The sequence below is a fragment of the Acomys minous genome (assembly GCF_964271855.1).
Source record: "Acomys minous genome assembly, chromosome: 6".
Classification (NCBI taxonomy): Eukaryota; Metazoa; Chordata; class Mammalia; order Rodentia; family Muridae; genus Acomys; species Acomys minous.
In genome coordinates this window covers 85,095,535-85,114,737 of record NC_140487.1, presented here as the reverse complement: position 1 = coordinate 85,114,737, position 19,203 = coordinate 85,095,535, and the positions used below count along the sequence as shown (strand labels likewise).

The window sequence follows — 19,203 nt, the reverse complement described above, 5'->3', positions numbered from 1 at the left end:
CCTGGAGACTGCATTTACACTGACAGGCGGAAGTGATGTAGTATCAGTGTCATCCCTCCCAGCATTTACCGTCCGATGGAGCTTGTGGTAATAAACACTTGGTACTACAGAGAGAATGACCAACTGTCCTTGGCGAATAGTCTTAGATACAGAGGAGAGGAGAGACATTCAGGCTGGGCCTTATAGGAAGAATGGGCATTTGTCAATGAAAGCTTGGAAGACCTGCCTAGGCAGAGGACAGGCAGACAAAAAGGTAGATACTGTTTCATGCATTTGAGAAGCTAGAGCAGTTGGGAGCATCTAGAGCACAGAGTTCTAAGGAGGAACGTTGAACAAGAATCTGGAGAGGAACCTGGGGATCCCTTTGTGAGAACGCAGGTGCTATTAACTACTGCCATCCCTTTAGTGCCCGCTTGTATCCTTAAAAATAACGGTCAATCTTGAGACACAAGTTCAAGGCACAGAGAACTAATGGGGAGTGCTGTGGGCTTTTTGAAACCTCAAAGCCCACCTCCAGTGACACGCTTCTTCTACCAAGGCCACACCTCCTAATCCTTCCCAAGCAGTTCCATCAACTTGGACCAAGGATTCAAATATATGAACTCACAGCAACCATTTTCTTTCAAACTACCATAGGCATGAAGGGGAGTTGGAGGAGGGCGTGGGAGACGGCAACCAGTGAACTACGAGATAAGAGAGGTGGAGGGGGCTACACAGACGATGACCACCTATCAATGGGTTAGAAAAGGGGGTGGTGGTAAGAACCATGATTACAGAATAATCTGGAAGGTGGAGTGAGACAAATCCTTTTGAGCAGAAATAAGAAACAACTGCTTAATTTTTCAACAGGTGCCAGATCTGGTTGAAAGTGCATCTTACTGAAAGTGCTTGTAAGAGTACTCAAAGAAAATGAGGGGGCTGTTTTCTGGAGTCTCATTAACTTTGCTCTATTAGCTTCACAATTCTCAGTGTTGATTGTCCTAGTCTAGAGACGGCTGTACAGGATGGACGGAACCATTGGCTTTTTCTCATCACATCTATTAACTGCTTGCCATGTAATCTTGTGACTCCATCTGCAAGGCCACAGATCATACAGATGTTTTCTTCTTATCTGTTTGCAAAACACAGCCGTGCTTCTCACCAGAGGAAGGCATGCTGCGATTAGTCCTATGTGGACAACTGATTGACAATTGAGGGTTCACCACTTGAAGAACTGCTTGAATTATACTTGGGCGGCACACCCTCAAGTGGTGTTGAATATGCTCCCCTTTGCTTCTTGGCCTTTTGTGTTCTTCTTTTGAGAACGTCTGTTCAGACCTTTTGCCCAATTTGATCAGATTGATCAAGAAATATTTGTTAAAAGAGTAAGTGAACAATTCATCACAGAATTAGAATTAAGAATTCTGTTTTCCACAAATGGGGTTCCCCATAATAGAGCATCTCATCTGCTTTCTGACCTTGACCTGTCTGTCAGCTGTCTGAGCTAATACAGAAGAGAGACAGACCAGAATCAGCCCAGCCACACACGTGGACAGTAGGGAGCTGCAGATGGGTGGTGGGCCTGGCAGTGCTACTGTGAGTGCTTGGCCCCAGGAGCACTACTGATGCTGATGCTGATGCTGATGCTGATGTGGATGCTTATGGCCACTGTTAGGAACATGGAGTGAGACCATAGCAGAGGAGATTCCTAACCCCCCACCCCCACTCTTCATTCATGTTAATGTCTGTCTAGGACTTGGCTTGAAGACGTCTGAGAACCTCGGTAACTACATCATAACCACTCCCAGAGAGTTCACTTTACCTGTTGGAAGGTTGTTTATGCTGTGCCCATAGCTTCTTTGTGTTAAGGTAAAAATCCACACTTTGTAGTTTTGACTCCTCATGATTTCTCCATCCATGAAGCCTCATGAACGCCTTGGCCTTTCTCAGTTATGGTACTAAAGAACTCACCAGCCACTCTGGATCCATTAAATTGGGCTAGTGTTCACACACAGAGCACACAAAGCATAGAAGCCATCTACCTAGCAATATTAGTCTCTTGCACTTTTTTTTAAGAAGAGAGATTTGTTTATAAGTTTGTTTGTTGTGTGTGAGTGTGTATGCAGTAACCTCAGAGGCCAGAAGAGGGCACCTGTGAACTCCCTGGAGTTATGGTTGTGCTTCATGTGAGTGCTGGGAACCCAACTCATGTCCTCTGCAAGAACAGCAAGTACTCTTGATTACTGCCCTCTCTCTACCCACTCACTTGTAGTCATAGAAAAATTGCCAACAGTTCTTGAGGAAAGTCATTAATCCACTAACTCAGTAAGATATTTTAACATGTGCTATCAGTATGTCACAGATCAAAGGAACAAAGTCAATAAAAGAGAAGGTGCAAACAAAATTATTATACTGAGACATCTAGGAAATCCAAAGGCCATAGGTCTGTTTTCACGGAGAATGTCAGCCAGCAAACATTGCTATCAACATTTCATGCCTGCAATTCAATTACATTAGAAATGAGAAGAAAAGGGAAATGCATCAGAAATGAATATAGAAAAGTTTGTGAGGGTCCTCACAGGGAGGTTTGACTGAGGGAGAAGACTCAACCTAAGTCTGTGTGGCACCATTCCATGGACTGGGGCCTTGGCCTAAACAAAAGGAGGAAAGCAGCTAAGTACCAGCACTTTATCTGTTCACCCACTGTTGGGCACAGCTCCACCTATATCCTAGCTAGATATGATATCATACGATCTGATAACATATAACATAGAATATGTAATGCTGCTATAATAACTTGAGCATGGATGGAAATTATTTTGACAAACGGAGGTGGAGAGTTTTGGTGGTAGAATTGCTGGATTATATAGTAATTACCCCTCTGGGTTTTTTGTTTGTTTGTTTTTGTTTGGTTGTTTGGTTTGGTTTGAGACAGGTTTCTCTGTGTAGCCTGGCTTTCCTGGACTCACTATGTAGACCAGGGTAGCCTCGAATGCCCTCTGGTTTTTAAGGTACCTTTATATTACATTATATAATAAGCATACAACCCCATCAATACCATATGAGCATTATCCGTTCTGCATCCTCAATAACATTTATTGGTTTTTGCTTTTTAAAAACTAGTCATTCTATCTCAGCTGAAGAATGCTTTGTTGTTTGTTTTGCACTTTGCTGACAATTGGATTTATTTCCCCCTTTGTATCTTGACCTTTTGTATTCTTTTGAGAATGTCTATTCAGACTTTTTGCCCAATTTGATCAGATTTTTACTGCCCTGTCTATAATTTTCAATATTAATACTGTTTTTAATCTATAGGTTGAACAATTATCTCCCATTCTTCACCTTGTCCCTCAACTCTGTTGCTTCTTTTTCCACACCTAAACATTTTAGTGTGATATAGTCCCATTTCTCACTTGTCAATTTTTGCTTTCGTCCTTAGTTCTTTAAGACAGCAAGTACATGCCCCAACCCAGAGCCTTTTGCTGGACTAATGCCAAAGAAGCTCACCTTTGTTTTGAATTGGTAAGTTTATAGTTCTTATTATTAAGGCTTGATCCATTTTTAGTTGACTTTGTATTTGATGAAAGATAACCCTATATGATTTTATATAAGGCAATGATGTCATTCTTTTGCATATGGATGTCAGGTTTTTAAAGAACATTTGGTGACGAGACTGTTCTGTCTACAGTTTAAGATCCTGGCATCCATGTTGAAAGCTGAGCTGGCTATAGTGTGAGAGGCACCGCCACACTGTTAGAGGTGTTTCCTTCTTGTTCCCTCTTCTGTTCCGTTAGTCTGTGTTTTGGCGCCAGTGGCAGGTTGTTTTTGCTGTTCTAGGTTTGTAGTCAGGTACTGTAACTCCAGCTTTATTTTTTTTCCTCAGTTTTTCTTTGGCTACTCAGACCCTTTTGTGGTTCCATGTGAACTTTAAGAGTGCTTTTCTATCTCTGTGAAGAAGAACGTCATTATGGTTTTGAGAGGGATCACATTGAATTTGTAGATTGCTTTGGATAATATGCTATTTTAGTTTATTTTAAAAGATGTATTTATTTATTATGCTATTTAACAGTATTAATTCTCACACTCCATGAACATGGGCTATCTCTCCATTGACTTGTATTACCTTTGCTTTCTTTTGTCAATGTTTTATAGTTTTCCTTGTAAAGTTCTTTTACCTCCTTGATTAAATTTATTCTCAGGTAATATTTTTTTTGTAGCTAGATGAGGTTCTTTTCCCTTAACAACTACTTGTTTTTCAGAAATAACGAACTTTATATCTACTTAGCTGAGTCCATTTGCTGCCCATTTCTGTTCTTCTTAACATATAACAAACCAAAAACAATGAACTACAGGAAACCAATAGTCTAAATTGTAATTGGTTTTTGAGAGGATATCAAGAGCTTTGACGTGACAAAGCATGAAGGAAAGGCAGAAGCTGTGGGCTCTGCACTGAGTATCAGCGTTCATTGTGGATGCGTTGGTCTTTACTGTTACGGTGACCTTAAGTTTCTATTTTGATTGTCATGTAATGTATTAGAGTGAGAAATTCAATTAGTGTGTTCTAGGGAGTAACTTATACCCTCCCCTTCCAAATAAGTATGTTAGTTTTGTAAACCACAATATGATTTTGTACTATGAAGAGATAGTGATTTCAAATGATAATAGAGTCTAATAGGTCATACGTGGGATTATCCAATCCAATAAAATTGGAGGAGGAAGCCTTTCTCATCTTCCCTCATATATAGTAAGAAGACCATTTGAAGGCCAGACAGAAAGAAGCCAACCATATTGGCAGCCAGATTTCAGCCTTCAGCCATCAGTTGTGTGAGAAGATACATAGGATTCTAAGCTGTTGGGTGCTAGTAGTTGCGTAGCTGTTTCCTCTGGATTGAAACATTCACTCCCAGAGGGAAGACAGAGCCTGGCACAACTCACAGGACCAGGCTGCACTAGAAACATCTGAGACTCAAAAGGACTCTCCACATGATCACTATAAGCAGTAACCAACTGTTAGGCCAGGAGTGGTCCTAATTGATGGAGTATCCCTGGAATGTTAGGGGGAGTGGTCCTTGTTGATAATGATAGAGCCTTGGCATGTTGTCCTAATTGATATGGAGCTTTGACAAGTCGTACTGTTTTGGGGAGTGGTCTTCGTTGATTATGGAGCCCTGGCATGTTATAGTGTTAGGAGGGAGTGGTCCTCGTTGATGATGTAGCCTTAGAAAGTTGTACTGTTAAGGAGAGCAATCCTATCAAGTTGTTCTGTTAGAGGGGAGCAGGCATCATTGATGATGGAGCCATGGCAAGTTGTGCAGAGAAGGGGAATACCAGAAATCTCCTGCATCGTGAGCCATGCTGAGGCAGACTTTTCAGTGATTCAGCTACCTGGGTCACCCATATTCCTGTGTATCACCTCAATATGCTGATTGTTTTACCAGAATGGCTGTGTGTGAAATTGTTTTATTGGTCTGTATTTGCTTTCTCTATCTGAAGGAAAAGTATCTCACCCAGGAAAAGTAATGTAACTGTGGCAGTTTTTTTCAAGGCAATATAAGCTGAGTAATATAGAATATTGATAGATTTAGAAATCCAACAGAAAGTACACATCTAATGCTGAACCCTCAGAAAACTACATCCTTGAGGAGAGAACAAGTGAAGAATAAGTAAACTTCTGAGAGAAGAAAAAAGAAGTGTCACTGTGTTGATTTGAGCTGTAAACCAGAGGACCAGTGAAGAAAGTCTTTCTGGGTGGTGTTAACACTCGTAGCTCTTCAGATCTTTTAAGTCTACACTATTGGTACTCTGTGGTATAAGACATCTCATAAAGATAATTTAAAGTTACAGTAAACTGTAGCATCTATACAAATCTCTCTGAAAATTCACCCTGTGCCACTGAGTCTCCCACAGATGAATCTCTGAGGGAAACATGCTCAGAGGGAAGAAGAGAAAACCAACATGGAAACAAAGGCCTAGGAAGTTATCATCAAAGTAGGAAGCTACAGAAACTTTGTGTGTTGGAAATGTGCTATGTCTGTATAAGGTAATTTTAAAAACTTTTTTAAAACATAAGAAGTAGCTGAACTCTAAACAAAACAAAACAAACACACACACACACACACAAGCAACCAAACCAATCCAAACCAAGCAAACAAAAACAAAGCAAAACACACAAACAAAGAACAATAACAAAAATGAAGGCAGGAAAATTTATCAAGAATATAAAATGCTAAAATCAATTTGTAAAAATCCAGAATGCACCTAGTAAAATTAAACCTTCAGTGGCTAAGAGTTAAATTTCATGCAACTGAGGAGATAATTAGTGGAGCAGAAGTGAGAACAAACTGCATTGCAAAAAGCAAAGAGTGAAAGCATCACAATACATAGGCCATGCACTCTAAGGGCCTGATGCAAATAATCAACATTCTAGAGACTAGAAAGAAAAGAAATGACACTCAGGTGCATCATAGCTGAAGTTTCCTCAGAGTTCTGGAACAGCGCATAGCATACTACTGGTAGGGTATGAATTTTGGCATTAAGTAATAAAGTTAAAAGTGCTTAGTCCTTGCAGCTTATTAATTCATCCCAAAGAAATGGCTTAGAAAAACTTCTGCACTTGAGCATAAAGAGACACACACAGTGCTGGTTTAACGGTGTGCGGTATATTCCCAAAGGGGAGGACCACAGCCCTACAACACTGACTGACCTTGAAAACATCTGAACACAAGTCAGAAGAATTCATATCCAATGATCCCATCTCATAAAATGCAAAACAAAAATCCCTCCAGGGATCTATAAACAAGATGGCCGCACACATGGAGAACACCACTTCTAAATCATTAGTGCATGTCCATGCAAGCTTTGTTCCCTATTTCCACAAACATATGTACAGCTCTCAATGCACCACACACTATACACACTGACTACAGAATCTTTTCAGTGTTGAGTTCACATTGGAGGCATTGCTTTATAACCTGCCTGTTTCACTTAAGATGAATTATAAGCAGCTTTTCATGTCAAAACAAACTCTATAAACATTTTATTAGACATACAGAATTCTGCATATGGATGTTCCATACTTAACCAAATCCTCTGGCGAACAGAAGTGATTCAAATGGTTTTCCACAATAAGGAATATCAAAATCATTCATTTCCCTATACATAAATCTTTGTGTTGTAGCATTGTTTGCTTCAGCAGGGTAAATGCCTCTTGGTAGAGTGGCTTGCTGAAGGGTTATTTTACTATACATTATTCCTAACAGGATGCGAGTGACCATGTCTGTCTTAGCCTTTTTAGATATTGCTGGCCTGAGCTTTTACCAATTTTATATATTAAAAAGTGACACTAGTTTGTTTTAATGAGCCCTATTTATAAGAATGTTGAGGATGTGTTATATACATACGTGTGTGTGTGTGTGTGTGTGTGTGTGTGTGTGAGAGAGAGAGAGAGAGAGAGAGAGAGAGAGAGGGAATGGGTATTTCTTTTTTTCTTTTTCTTTTGTATATTTATTTTTGATAGTTTGTATGCACAATTTGTATACTTATCTTGACTATTTTTCTACTGAACAGACTGCTTCTTAAGCATTACTTGAGACATCTGGGTGTATGTGTGCATGTGTCTGTGAATGCTGTGTATGTGTGTGAGAGAGGGCCAGTGTGTGTCTGCTGAGTAATTGCACAATTGGCTTTTCCCAGCCCTCTGTTTGGCTGTGTTTTCACAGCAGGCAAATCATACATCTTCCACTGGCCCCGTTCCTGGTGCTCATGCTTGCAGTGCCTTCTCGGTGCTTCTGAGCTCGTCCATATGCTCTAGGACCCCAACCAGAGCTCTCTTCTGATGTTATTGGTTAGCAAGCTACCACAGGTCATCCAAGCTTTGTCTGCCACCCAATTTTGTAAGGCCAGTGGGCTAAGAAAACATTTTAATGGCTGGGAAAAGAATAAAAGGAATAATATTTTATGATACATGACAATTACATAAAATTCAAACCTCAGTGTCCATAAAGTTTCACTGGAGCGCAGCCATGCTTGTTCATTAAGACGTCGCTAAGTGCTTTCATGCTGCGATGTCCGAGGTAAGTGGTCACGAGACACCACATGTTCAGCCGAGCTGAGAATATTAACTCGCTGGTCCTCTCTCCATAAAGCCTGCCGATCTCTACTGTAGAGTCAAAGCCTCAAAAAGGATAACAAGTAGGCTGATCCTGTTCTGAGGGTCTTCTGCACACCCATAATTTTCATCTCTGGGGGGCCCTTGCAGGGATGTTGTCAGAATCTCTCACCTGCTGCTCTGAGGTTGGGCAAGCACGGGCTTGACTCCTAGTTCCCAGAATTCTTTGAGATATCTAGACTATGAATGGCATCTTTCTTTCTTTTGGCTTCAAGACACATTTCTACCCATTTGAAATTCCATTGACTATTTTAATAGTGGTTTAAAAGAGGAAGAGAACTGCACACGAGGCACTGTCTCATTCCAACATACGGCTGTTTACCATGCAACGTAAGTGAGATTGAAGCCAAGGTTATACCTTCCGGGTTGGCACAGATCCCCTCCCACGCCACCATAGTCAACACTGTCTGAGAATGTATTCAGGAACAGAAAATGAGAAAGTGATGATCTCAAGCTTATGTGAGAGATTATGTTGGCATCTGACCCTTTAACAAAGTTTATCTCACTATTTTTCAAGACAGAAAGATCGTCATTTTTATTGTCTATAATACTTGTTCATATTTATATAATATGATGTTTTGATTCATGTGTAGAACAGTGTGTTTGAATGGCTGCTTACCAACATTATTTCATTATTAAGTCATTATTTAAATGAGGCAACAAGTACTACATTATATATCTTTGTTATATTTGAAAGGGCGGACAGCATTATTAATTACTCCTAATCAACTAAACTCCAACAATACCTTATTGTATTTACAAGAGATTAAGATCACACAAACTAACATTCTACACAAAGAGTCTGCATCCTCACGGGAAGAGAGCCTCCATATGCTTCGGTACATCACTTGTAGTCGTTAACTATGTGTGAGGGAAGACCAGGAACTGACCTCCATGGGAAAGAGGTAGTGTGGTTTAGGAAGAGAGAGACACGCAGGTTTATTGAATGATACATGATTCAAAGAATTCATTAGCATTCACTTTGATTATTTAAGAATTATTTTAATTATCCTTGTTAAGTCCCAAGTTAAACAATTCTATAGAAAAGACTAAGTGTCAATTGAGAAGCATCAGATAAGTAAAGTTTGATAAATCCATGGTTGAGAGTATATATTCTAGATATTGGAAGAGCCATAGATTGCTTGCTGTAGAGTGAGCCTGGATGGTTTTGTGATGTATTTACTGTACTACCACTGAGATAATCTTGTGTGTTATATAGTTAGAGCAAACCCACATTTATAGCTTACATTTTGGTACTTTTAACAGTCTATATCTTACTTTATCCTACCTACCTCCAATTCACTTCATTTGCTTTGTAATTCTCATAGGTTCTAATGAGCTTGCACCTAGGTAAACTCTAAACACTTCCATACCAACTAACGCCACTGGGAGGATCTGGGAGACTTATCATGATTGGAGAAATCTACGCACCTCCCTTCCCAGCTGGAACATTACATTTCTGAAGTCCTGACACCTGGGTCCCTCGGTGTGATCGATCATAAAAAACAAACAATGCAAACAACAGACTAGGACTTAAAGGCTGCAGAACCCTGGCAAAGTCACTTCCCATCTTGAAACTACAGCTTTTCTGGTCTGCAAAATGCAGAGCTCATAAGGTTGTTGTAAAGGTCAAATGAGATGTTATGACTGTGATATGTACCACAGTGCTTGCTACTGCTGCCTCATCCCCCACCCCACCCCACCCCCGTCTTAGTATTTCTAGAAAAAGGCTATTTTGGCCTGGGGAGATGGTGCAGTTACTAAATGCTTGCTCTGCAGAGCATGAGGACCTAAGTCCAATCCTCAGAAAATAAAAGCTCTCTCCCTCCCTCCCTCCCTCCCCCCTCCCTCCCTCCGTCCCTCCCTCCCTCCCTCCCTCCCTCTCTCTCTCTCTCTCTCTCTCTCTCTCTCTCTCTCTGTGTGTGTGTGTGTAAAATGCATGGTTGGAACCCCAGTGCTAGGGATGTGGAGATTGCAGTAGCCTTGGGGCCTTCTGAGTAGCCATTCTGGCCTACTCAGCAAGGCCCTGGCTAATTAATAGGTCTCATCTTACAAAACAAGGTATCGAGGAAATGGGGGGACAGCCTGACTTTGACCTCTGGCCTCTACATGTAGCAGCACACCCTTGTGCATACACAGGAACACAAGTGAAATGGCATTTTCACCTTTCTGGATGAAGATCAACATTGCTACTTATTGGAAATAAGTATGCATTTTCCTTGCTTCTCTGATCACTGGACATGAAGTTACTAACAATCTTTTCTAGCTCCAGGTCCAGGTAGGTTTTTCCAAATTATACTCAGCTACTTTGTTCCAGCTTATTTTTCCTTCTTGCCAAGATTTCAAACTATCTTTGAATTTATTTATTTTATTTTAATCAGCTCTCTCTTGTGCTAGTCACCATCTTTGACCGTATCGTAGTGGATATTTCTATACATAATGCATCCCAGTATTCAATAGGAAGATACATTATGCCTGGGACTTCATTTAAAGATGCTTTCCTATGTAATTATTAAGTGTTAGCATCTTTAGCATGAGCTCTTCCCAGAGACATTATTTTCCCAGTTGCTGTTGATAAGATTAGTGTACAACAGTGGTTCTCAACCTGTGGGTAGCGACCACTTGGGGAGGTTGAATGACTCTACACGGGTCACCTAAGATCATCAGAAAAAAACAAATATTTACACTATGATTCATGATACTAACAAAATTACAGTTATGAAGTTCCAAGGAAGGTAATTTTGTTGGGGAGGAGGGGCCGCCACCACATGAGAATCTGTATTAAAGGGTTGCAGCATTAGGAAGGTTGAGAACCAGGGGTTTAGAAGTTAGGATTTGTTTAAAGGTATTTAGGTCATAAATGAGGAGAGAGTGGGAAAAATGAAAGTTTTTCTAAAAGAAAAATGTACAAGCAAAAGAAGCCTATTTTCACAAGAAGTTAAAAAAGAAAGAAAGGGGCTTCTGAGGTCAAGTGAAACATTGGGTTTAAACAAATTTAAACAAATTCTTGAAGGATGTTTCAAATCCTTGATCGTGGCATGAGGAATTGTGAAACACACAAGGTTGCCTAATTCCATTTGGCAATGAAAGTCTTTCCTCTTCAGAGCCTAAAGGGATCATTGGAGAGTTCTGCTCTGAGCATCCACACTGTTCCCATGGTTCCCTGTCTCTTGGAGAAAGCTCCTGAAAGGATCAATTAGTTCTTCTGAAAGGAATCATGTGATACCTCTGACCCTTTGTCCTCCAAATTCAACAGGCAGTGCTGGGAGCTCATTAAACCTTAATCAAAGACACTGATCTCATGGGTTTTCTGTTCATGTTATCTGGGCCAAATCCCTGTACTAGATTCAAGGTCTGATGGATAAGAACAGATAATATTATTAAAGACAACACAGTAGCCATTATTCGTCTGCCTCATAAATGTGCTTCTTAACCTTTGTTTAAAGTTTTCCTGCTTTAACCATAATAGGACAAGCTCCCAGGATTTTACCTGCAGGACAATGAGCTGTTTCTTTTTTTCCCTGTTCATTTATGCAACAAGTATCTATTGAGGACCTACTGTGTGCCAGACAATGTTTTAGGTGGTTGAGAAACATCACTGAGCAAAGACCATGTTTGTAGCATCTATCCTGGAGGAGGCCAGTTGGCAAAAAAGATCAACATAGTCGTGAGTAAATAACTAAGTCAGTAAGTGTGTATGCTATTGAGACAAAACAGACAGACAATGGAAAAGAAGCCTCTGAATAAAGTCTGAGGAACTATATGCCCCATGAGCCTGAATTTTGCAATTTTAATATATTCTGGCCAATGGCAAGGCTATGTGTCTGTTGTGATTTGTTGGCCAACTTTTCCTTGGGCAATTAACCTCACGGTTTGGATTAATCTGTGATTAAGTGGTGTCATTTGGATCTGTTGTGAGGGTGGCATATTGTGGACAACTGTATGAGATGCCCAAACTGCTCATGGCTTACCTGACAAGCCAACAACAAAGCCAGAGAGAAGGAGGAAAGGACTGAGGCCTCTGGCCTGGTTAGTTTCCTTGTCAATTTGATACAACTGGAGCCATCTGAGAAGAGAGAGCCCCCAACTGAAAAACCACTTCCACCATGTTACTATAGGACACACACACACACACACACACACACACACACACACACACACACACACACACACAGAGTTTATTTTTCCCATTCCTCATAAATGTCACATAAATGGGAAGTTGAAATCTAGACAAATAGTTGCTTTGGGAGGATGATTTGCACACAGCTGTATCAAGAAAGATGCACTTATCAATAGTGTGGGGGAAATTCTAGTCATTTCCCACCAGGATCAAGTTTTCCAATCTAACCGCTGTAGTTGAGGAATACAGAGTGAGAAAGTTCGTTAGTAGTAAGCTGCTTGCTCTGTGCTGGCTCGTGGGTGGTCAGCCAGCGTTGTACTTTGTGGAACCTTGGGTCTTGTGTGCTATGCTTTTTCTGACAACGGAAAATAAAACACCCCCGGTTGTAGGAAGGAGATACTGTCCCAGAAATGGAATTTCAGACGGGCATCTGTGTAGACGGAAGTTGAGGGAGAAAGCGGGTCGCAAGAGTTTTCAACGTAGGTGGCCAGCTTACAGGCGCGTGTTGCCACCAGCCACGAAGATAACTGCTTTGTCAGTATCTGCCCCTCAGGACAGCGCGGCTCTGGTAACCGCAGAGCCCACAGGCTTAGCAGGGAGCTGATGGCAGTGCCGCAGGAAGGGTGTGTCAAGTTTGAGGCAGGAAGACGCTGATTGGCTCCTTTCTGTTCAGGGGGAGCCCAAACCTGAGAGCCCCTCGTTGCAGACTGGAAGGTCCTCTTCTTGTCCTGAAAGCCAAACCTGCAATTTGAAAATGTTCTCAAAGTTTTCCTCAAAATGAAAATATTTGTTCAAATCCTCAGAATGCAATAAGAAAATATCCTTCTAGCAAAAGCAATGACTTAGCATTTCGGGCTTGGCACGAAAATAGGAAAACACAGCAAAGGGAATCACAGCCTGTCTGGCTATTGGCTGGATCTCTCTCCTAAGGATTAAATCTCCTTATGAACTTGGCTTGCCTTCCTTCTGGATGGTTCTTGGATAGTATTCCCAAGAGTTCACATTTTTCTCTCCTAACTTACTGGGAGAATCTTAAAGAGACACATAGTAGCTATCATACCTCAGAGTCTATAACAGCCCTGGTTTTTATTTTGTTTTGTTTTGTTTTGTTTTGTTTGAGCTAGGAACCGGAGGCCTGGGGCAGTTCTAAGAGTTCTCCATAAGGTCACATGGATTAGTGCCATCAGGAGGGATAAAGCTCAGATTCCTGTCTCCTTCAATGACCCCTCCATCTCCTCTTTCTCTTGTTTTAATCTTGCAAGAGAAAATTTGCATCCGCGTTAGCAGTGGACCTAGAGCTAAGGCTTAGAAAAAATACAATGTGCCCGTTAAGTTTCGGAATGAATGAATGAATGAGAAATTAGGTGCTCTGGGAGATTACAAATACCACCACTCACCCCCAAGGTCCCAGCTTCAGAAAATGGCAGTCACCGCTCTGCTCAGCTTCTCCACTTTACAGTTTTCCAATTCAGGAGTGTGTGTGTGTGCTTTTCTGTTTCTGTTTAAAGGTTGCTGCAACGGATTAGAGTCGGTGACAGGGACCAGTAGTGGGAGGGGGTGTGGGGGTGGGGATGAGGTGGGGACAAAGGGACTTCTGTCCTTTCTCTGATTTGCTCATTTGCATCTTGAACTACACGGCATCACAGTACAGTCTCCCTCCCCACAACTGAAACGCCATTGTCCTTTCATCTCTGCGGTTAGTCTCACTTCTCCCTGTACAACAGAAGAACATTTAGAAGAATCCATCTTTATATATTTCCTAATCCTGTCATCGTGCCATTGTTTATAAATGAAGCCAGCTGTCAACAAATGTTTGCGTGCTAGAACGTGGCGGTATGTCCCCCCAGGTCACAAACAGTCACAGTTGACATTCAATTCAAAAACACTACACCTAGCGTCTACTTCATAGCTTTTCCTGTGCGTGGTGCTGAGGTTATGAAGATAATTTAGAAACTTGATCTTGAGAAGCATATGTCTAGCGAGAGACACAAGGATCAACAAAGATCTAAATTCCATTTGTGTTTATTAGTCACTGCCATGGCTTGGTTTTCCTAGTAAACATCATCAATGCCATTTGTTTCTGCTAAGTCTATTCAATCTATTTAATGTAATAAATTGCCAAGTTTATTTTAAAAATAAAAATCAGGAATGTGACACATTAGCGTAGGTGCTTTACTGCATTCCTGTCTCTGCAGTTAACATAATTATAGAGGGCATCCGCAGACCTCTACCTTCACAGATGCAGATGCTCTGGTCCACACATAGCTTCAACCCCAGAGCGCCCCCTGTTGGTCAGTAAGCCCTGGGTAGACTCCCAGGATCTGGATGGCGGCTTTATCCGCTGTGCAGCTGTCAGAATGTCCTGCCAGCTCGAACACACATCCATTGCTGTATCTTACAGAAGCTGCGGTCCACCTGCCAGGCAGAGACCCTTGGGACTTTTCCAGCTAACGCGGGCCTACAAAACTGGATCCTAAGAGATGCTAGAGCTTATGGAAGGATGTGGACATGTGGGTGGTACCGTAAGCACACTGGAACATCTGCTGATTGCTCCCTTGAAGATTCGGAAGCTCTTCTTCCCCCACAGAAACGGCAAGCTGAACAACAGGAAATGAGGCATATGAAAGGGCACCCCGGTGGCCACATCTGGTGTGCTCTGTATCTCACAGAGCGGCGCACTAAGAAGATTTTAATTCTGTAGACTTACTTTTAATAGGAACCAGATACTTTTGAGGTTTATCTCCCAAGATGTCCTCCAACATCACATGAAAACTCTATGCATTACAAGGAATATAGTATTGTAGTGAAGTGCTGGGGCAGTGTGCAGGGTGATGGAGTGACCAACGTCGTGTCAGTAACAACAAAATGGCTTCACAGCTTGGGAGGCTGAAGTGGGCTAGAAAAGTCCTAGCAAACTCTGATTCGTAAATTCTCCAGACAGATAATTACAAGCCAGCTCTAGTGTTATTTTTCCATGCTATGTGAACCCGTTTTAAAATTTTAAATTTTATTTAAACTTTCACTTGAGTGACTTTTAGGCAACTGTCAGACACAGATTATGAAACTTATTTTGTTCTTTTCCAGAAGCAGACTCTGAGAGAAAGATCGAAGTGCAAATGGATTGTCTGAGTCTTGCAAACAACAGCAGGGAAACGAAAGCAAAGATGGCATTCAAAGGGTACATTAATATGTTGTCCAATCTAGCATAGAAATGCCACTTAATTCCTTGATATTTACAACCTGGAATATAGAACAGCGTGATCTTCTATGGTTCCAGGAAGAAAAGAGGCATCCAGAGGTCCAAGTTGTGTGGGGAAGGAACCAAGAACATGTCAATACCTCAAGCCCGCTCGGCTGCAGGACCACAGTTTGGTGCTTGCAGAAGAAAAAAAAAGAGCATCATCTATTTCAGGTTCAGCAGTGACACCCATAGTATCCAGAGGAGGCTTGGATTCCCTTCTGAGCTGACACTGGCCCTGGAGTGATAAATTCCCTTTAGAGGACAGCAGAGGGGAAAGGAGCTCCACTACCAGCCACGGCAAGATGGCAGAGCGTGCATTACAAGCACACGCTATGACAGCCAAGGGGATTCTACTCCAAGAATGGGCTGGCTGATGTTGCAATCCACAGCACTGTGAAACGCAGTGTGAAGTAAAGGTTTCCGTAAGGATGGCATGGGATTGGCAGTAAAGGTCTAAAACATAATGGAAGTGATTCTGGCTTCTTTGAGCCTTGGGTCTGGTCAGTTTGACTATGGTATTCCTGTCAGAATTTTGTATCTGAGAAATACTATGGTTTGTAGGAATGCAGATGGATAAATTAAAAAAAAAACATACTCACCTTCAGGTGCCCTGGGACTCCGGCCAGTGCTGAGTCCCCACTCTGTCTGGTGCAGGGAAGCTGTCTGATGGCCTCTTGGAGCACACTGGATGTTGCCTTAAGCACAGTACTCCATAGAGATGAAAAAGCAGCTTTGGACTCAGACAAACCTGACTTTCCTTTACTGCTATTTAGCTAATGATATTAAGCACCCATTTTATCTAAATCACTATACTAGATGCTGCCCAGACTCATGAAAAGTACAGGAATTCTCCCGGAGGCCACAGTGTCTTGGCCGGAGAAGGAGAGAACACCAAAGCCATTCCACTTTCTGAATATAAGACAAGTTTGTCTTTCTGAGTCCCAAAGCTAAATTGTTATGTTAAGAAAGCTGTGAACTTGCTGTGAGTGACGGATGGGGCAGAGTGCAGAATGTTCTTCCCACAAGGGAGCCTCCTAGAAGAAATGGCGCTAACTACAATAAGTGAACGAACTCACTTGAAAGCAGAACGTGAAGGGAATGCCCTCACGTGTGCACATCATCTCTGTGGAAGGGCAAAGACCTGGGAGGAATAGTCTCGGCTCTTTACACATGACAAAGGATGGTAAGACGTGACACCAGGTATGTTCCCTAACTGTACTTGCATGTGCTTAAGATGTCACCATCAGCTCATTATTTGGCTTGCCTTAATAGTAAAGATGAGAAGTGCTTTGAATGCACTGTTCTTGAGCTCAGAAGCCTAGCACCCCCTTCTTATCCCAGTTCAGATCTTCGGACTATCCTTCGATGCTCGGAAGCTCAGCCTCACTGGCCATGGAGCAGATCAGCGAAACCTAACTAACTCGAGAGGCTGGCAGAAGAAGCCGGTGTTGGAAGCTCTCCACCACCCTGTGACTCACACTCCTGCTGCTACGTCTCCACCCCAGGCATTTAACTTGAATAGAAAACACAAACACATTTTCTTACCCTTGATTCTTACCAATGGGAGGGCTAGGAAGATTTTTTTTCTTACCCCAATTCCCTTCTGGAGGGAAAGGTCCCTTCTCTCCTCCTGCAGAGGAACTTCCCAGGCTGGTGTCTGTGTTCCCTCCTTAAACTTTTGGGATGGGATCATGGCCATAGCTGCCAGCTGTCAGGAGTCCTATCCCACCCCTTCTCGGTTCCCATATACTCTGGACATAAAGAACATGTTTCAATACCCAGCCTGGGTGTGTATGCCACTGTTTCCTGCTCAGATCCTGACTGACATAGAGACTGAGCTAACAAGAAACAGGAGCCATGGGAGGGATGGCCTTGTCCACTTGCTCTCCTTCATCCCTGGGGCTTTGTATCTGAGATAGGCATGGCATGGGAGGTGAAGACAAGGACATATTGTCCCCTGTTATGTGCCCAGGCGAGGCTGGCCCTCCTTTAGAATGGCTTAGGGTGCATCCATAGCATTGACCAGCCAGTTGGTCTCTCTGGGATGCCCAAACCACTCGCAAGTTGTGGCTTTTTCATGGGGTGCCTTTTTGGGTTCTTCAAAGGGCTCTGTTGTGGCCATCTCTCCAACAAGGATCCTAACTTGAAATTACGGGGTTTGCATTTGACCACTTCTCTTCCCATAAACTCCCTTCCAAGGGCATCCTGGCCAGGCTCTCGCTTCAGGGCATCACTCCTAACCATGTCTCCTGCTTCAGGAGCACCAACATAAAAGAACTAGTCCCTTCACTCGCTAATGAGAGCAAAGGCAGCAGCCTTACCACGCACCGGCATCAAGCTCCATCACTTCTCTTCTGTCTCTCCACATCCTGGAAAGGTAGGCATGCTGACGGTTCCCTGTTTAAGCAGCTCCAAGAAGAGAAATCCCAGGATTAGGGGAGAGACATAATATGAGCATTTTCTTGGATCTTTTGCCCCTGAACTTCAAGAACAGGAAACACGTGATCTTCTCTTCGGGAACTGGGGGCTGAGGTTGAGGAGATTACTGCTCCTAGTAAGACTTTTTGGAAAGGTCCTGTCTTATGGACTTGGCTCTTTTCTGCCTTAAAATGCAAATGTAGCTTGCAAAAAAAAACAAAAACAAAAACAAAACAAAACAAAACAAAGAAAACCCTCCTTATACTTATCTCCTTATTTTTATAGCAACACTAAAAATCAAGAAAAGTCCCATTCCGTTGCTAACACTCATTTGTTATATTAAATGTGGAAGAACTCCCCACACTTATCACTCCCTTTGGTTCTCAGAATAAAATTCAAGGCTAACATGAGCCCTGTCTCACAGAGGGGAACTAAGGAAGTCGAATGACGTGAACGCTGGCAGATAGAGTTCAGGAGAGAGGCCGGGCCTCTTCCACCGTGGGGACATTAAGTCATGGTCTCCCTCCATAGCCCATCTCTAGAACTCACTGTTAAGCCCAAACCAAACTCAAACCATAGTGATCCCTCGATCTCCGCCTCCTAGTGTTCAAATCACAGGTATAAGCCACCACACTGGCTTTAGGCGTGCTATCACCTGGTGGTTGAACTCTGCCTCCGAGTGCGCCCCCTCCACAGAGCAGCTCTTAGCACTCTAAAGCCTGTGGTTACAGTCTCTGAATATTTCTGTCCATTGAACAAGTAACTTCCACTCATGTGATTACACAAGGGACCTTGCCTTGACTCTATGGTGGCCCAAATCTCAGTCATCATCGCCTATAGCATAATTTGTCCAACGCTCTGTTAATTCCTTTAGCAGACCCTCGTCTTTAATAGAAGAAACCCATGGGAAAGGTATTGTAGTTACTATCTCGATTTAGAAATGAAAAAAAAAACCCTGAAACTTAGTAATGAAAGAAATTTTCCAGAGCCTCACAGTTAGAGAATTATAGAGTCATAGTTTGAACTCGTGCCTGTCTGATTCCAGAGTCTGAGGTTTTACACATGACAGCTCTCAAACAAGATCCCTTGTTTGTGGTCTCACCAAGACAGTGGACACTGGAGACTCCAACCCTCATTCGAGAATACTATCCTTACGTCTGCCTACCATCTAGGAAAGCATTTTTGTCTGTAATGAGAAACAGATTCTTGCCTCTCTGGACTGTCCTGAAAACATAGCCTTGTGGCGTTCTCCATTTTCATGTGTGGCTCTCTTTCAGG

General features: G+C 42.3%; 1 long non-coding RNA gene across 2 annotated transcripts in view; it reads left to right on the top strand.

Moving 5' to 3' along the window:
- Window positions 1-15,845, top strand: part of LOC311599179 — a 42,149-nt gene extending 26,304 nt beyond the window's left edge. The window contains exons 3-4 of one of the 2 annotated variants that reach the window (XR_014779796.1): window positions 3,419-3,501; window positions 15,351-15,845. This is a non-coding gene — a long non-coding RNA (uncharacterized lncRNA). Of the gene's footprint in view, window positions 1-3,418; window positions 3,502-14,667 lie in introns of both variants that reach the window. The other variant, XR_014779797.1, reaches the window with a different exon arrangement.
- Window positions 15,846-19,203: the final 3,358 nt, after the last annotated feature.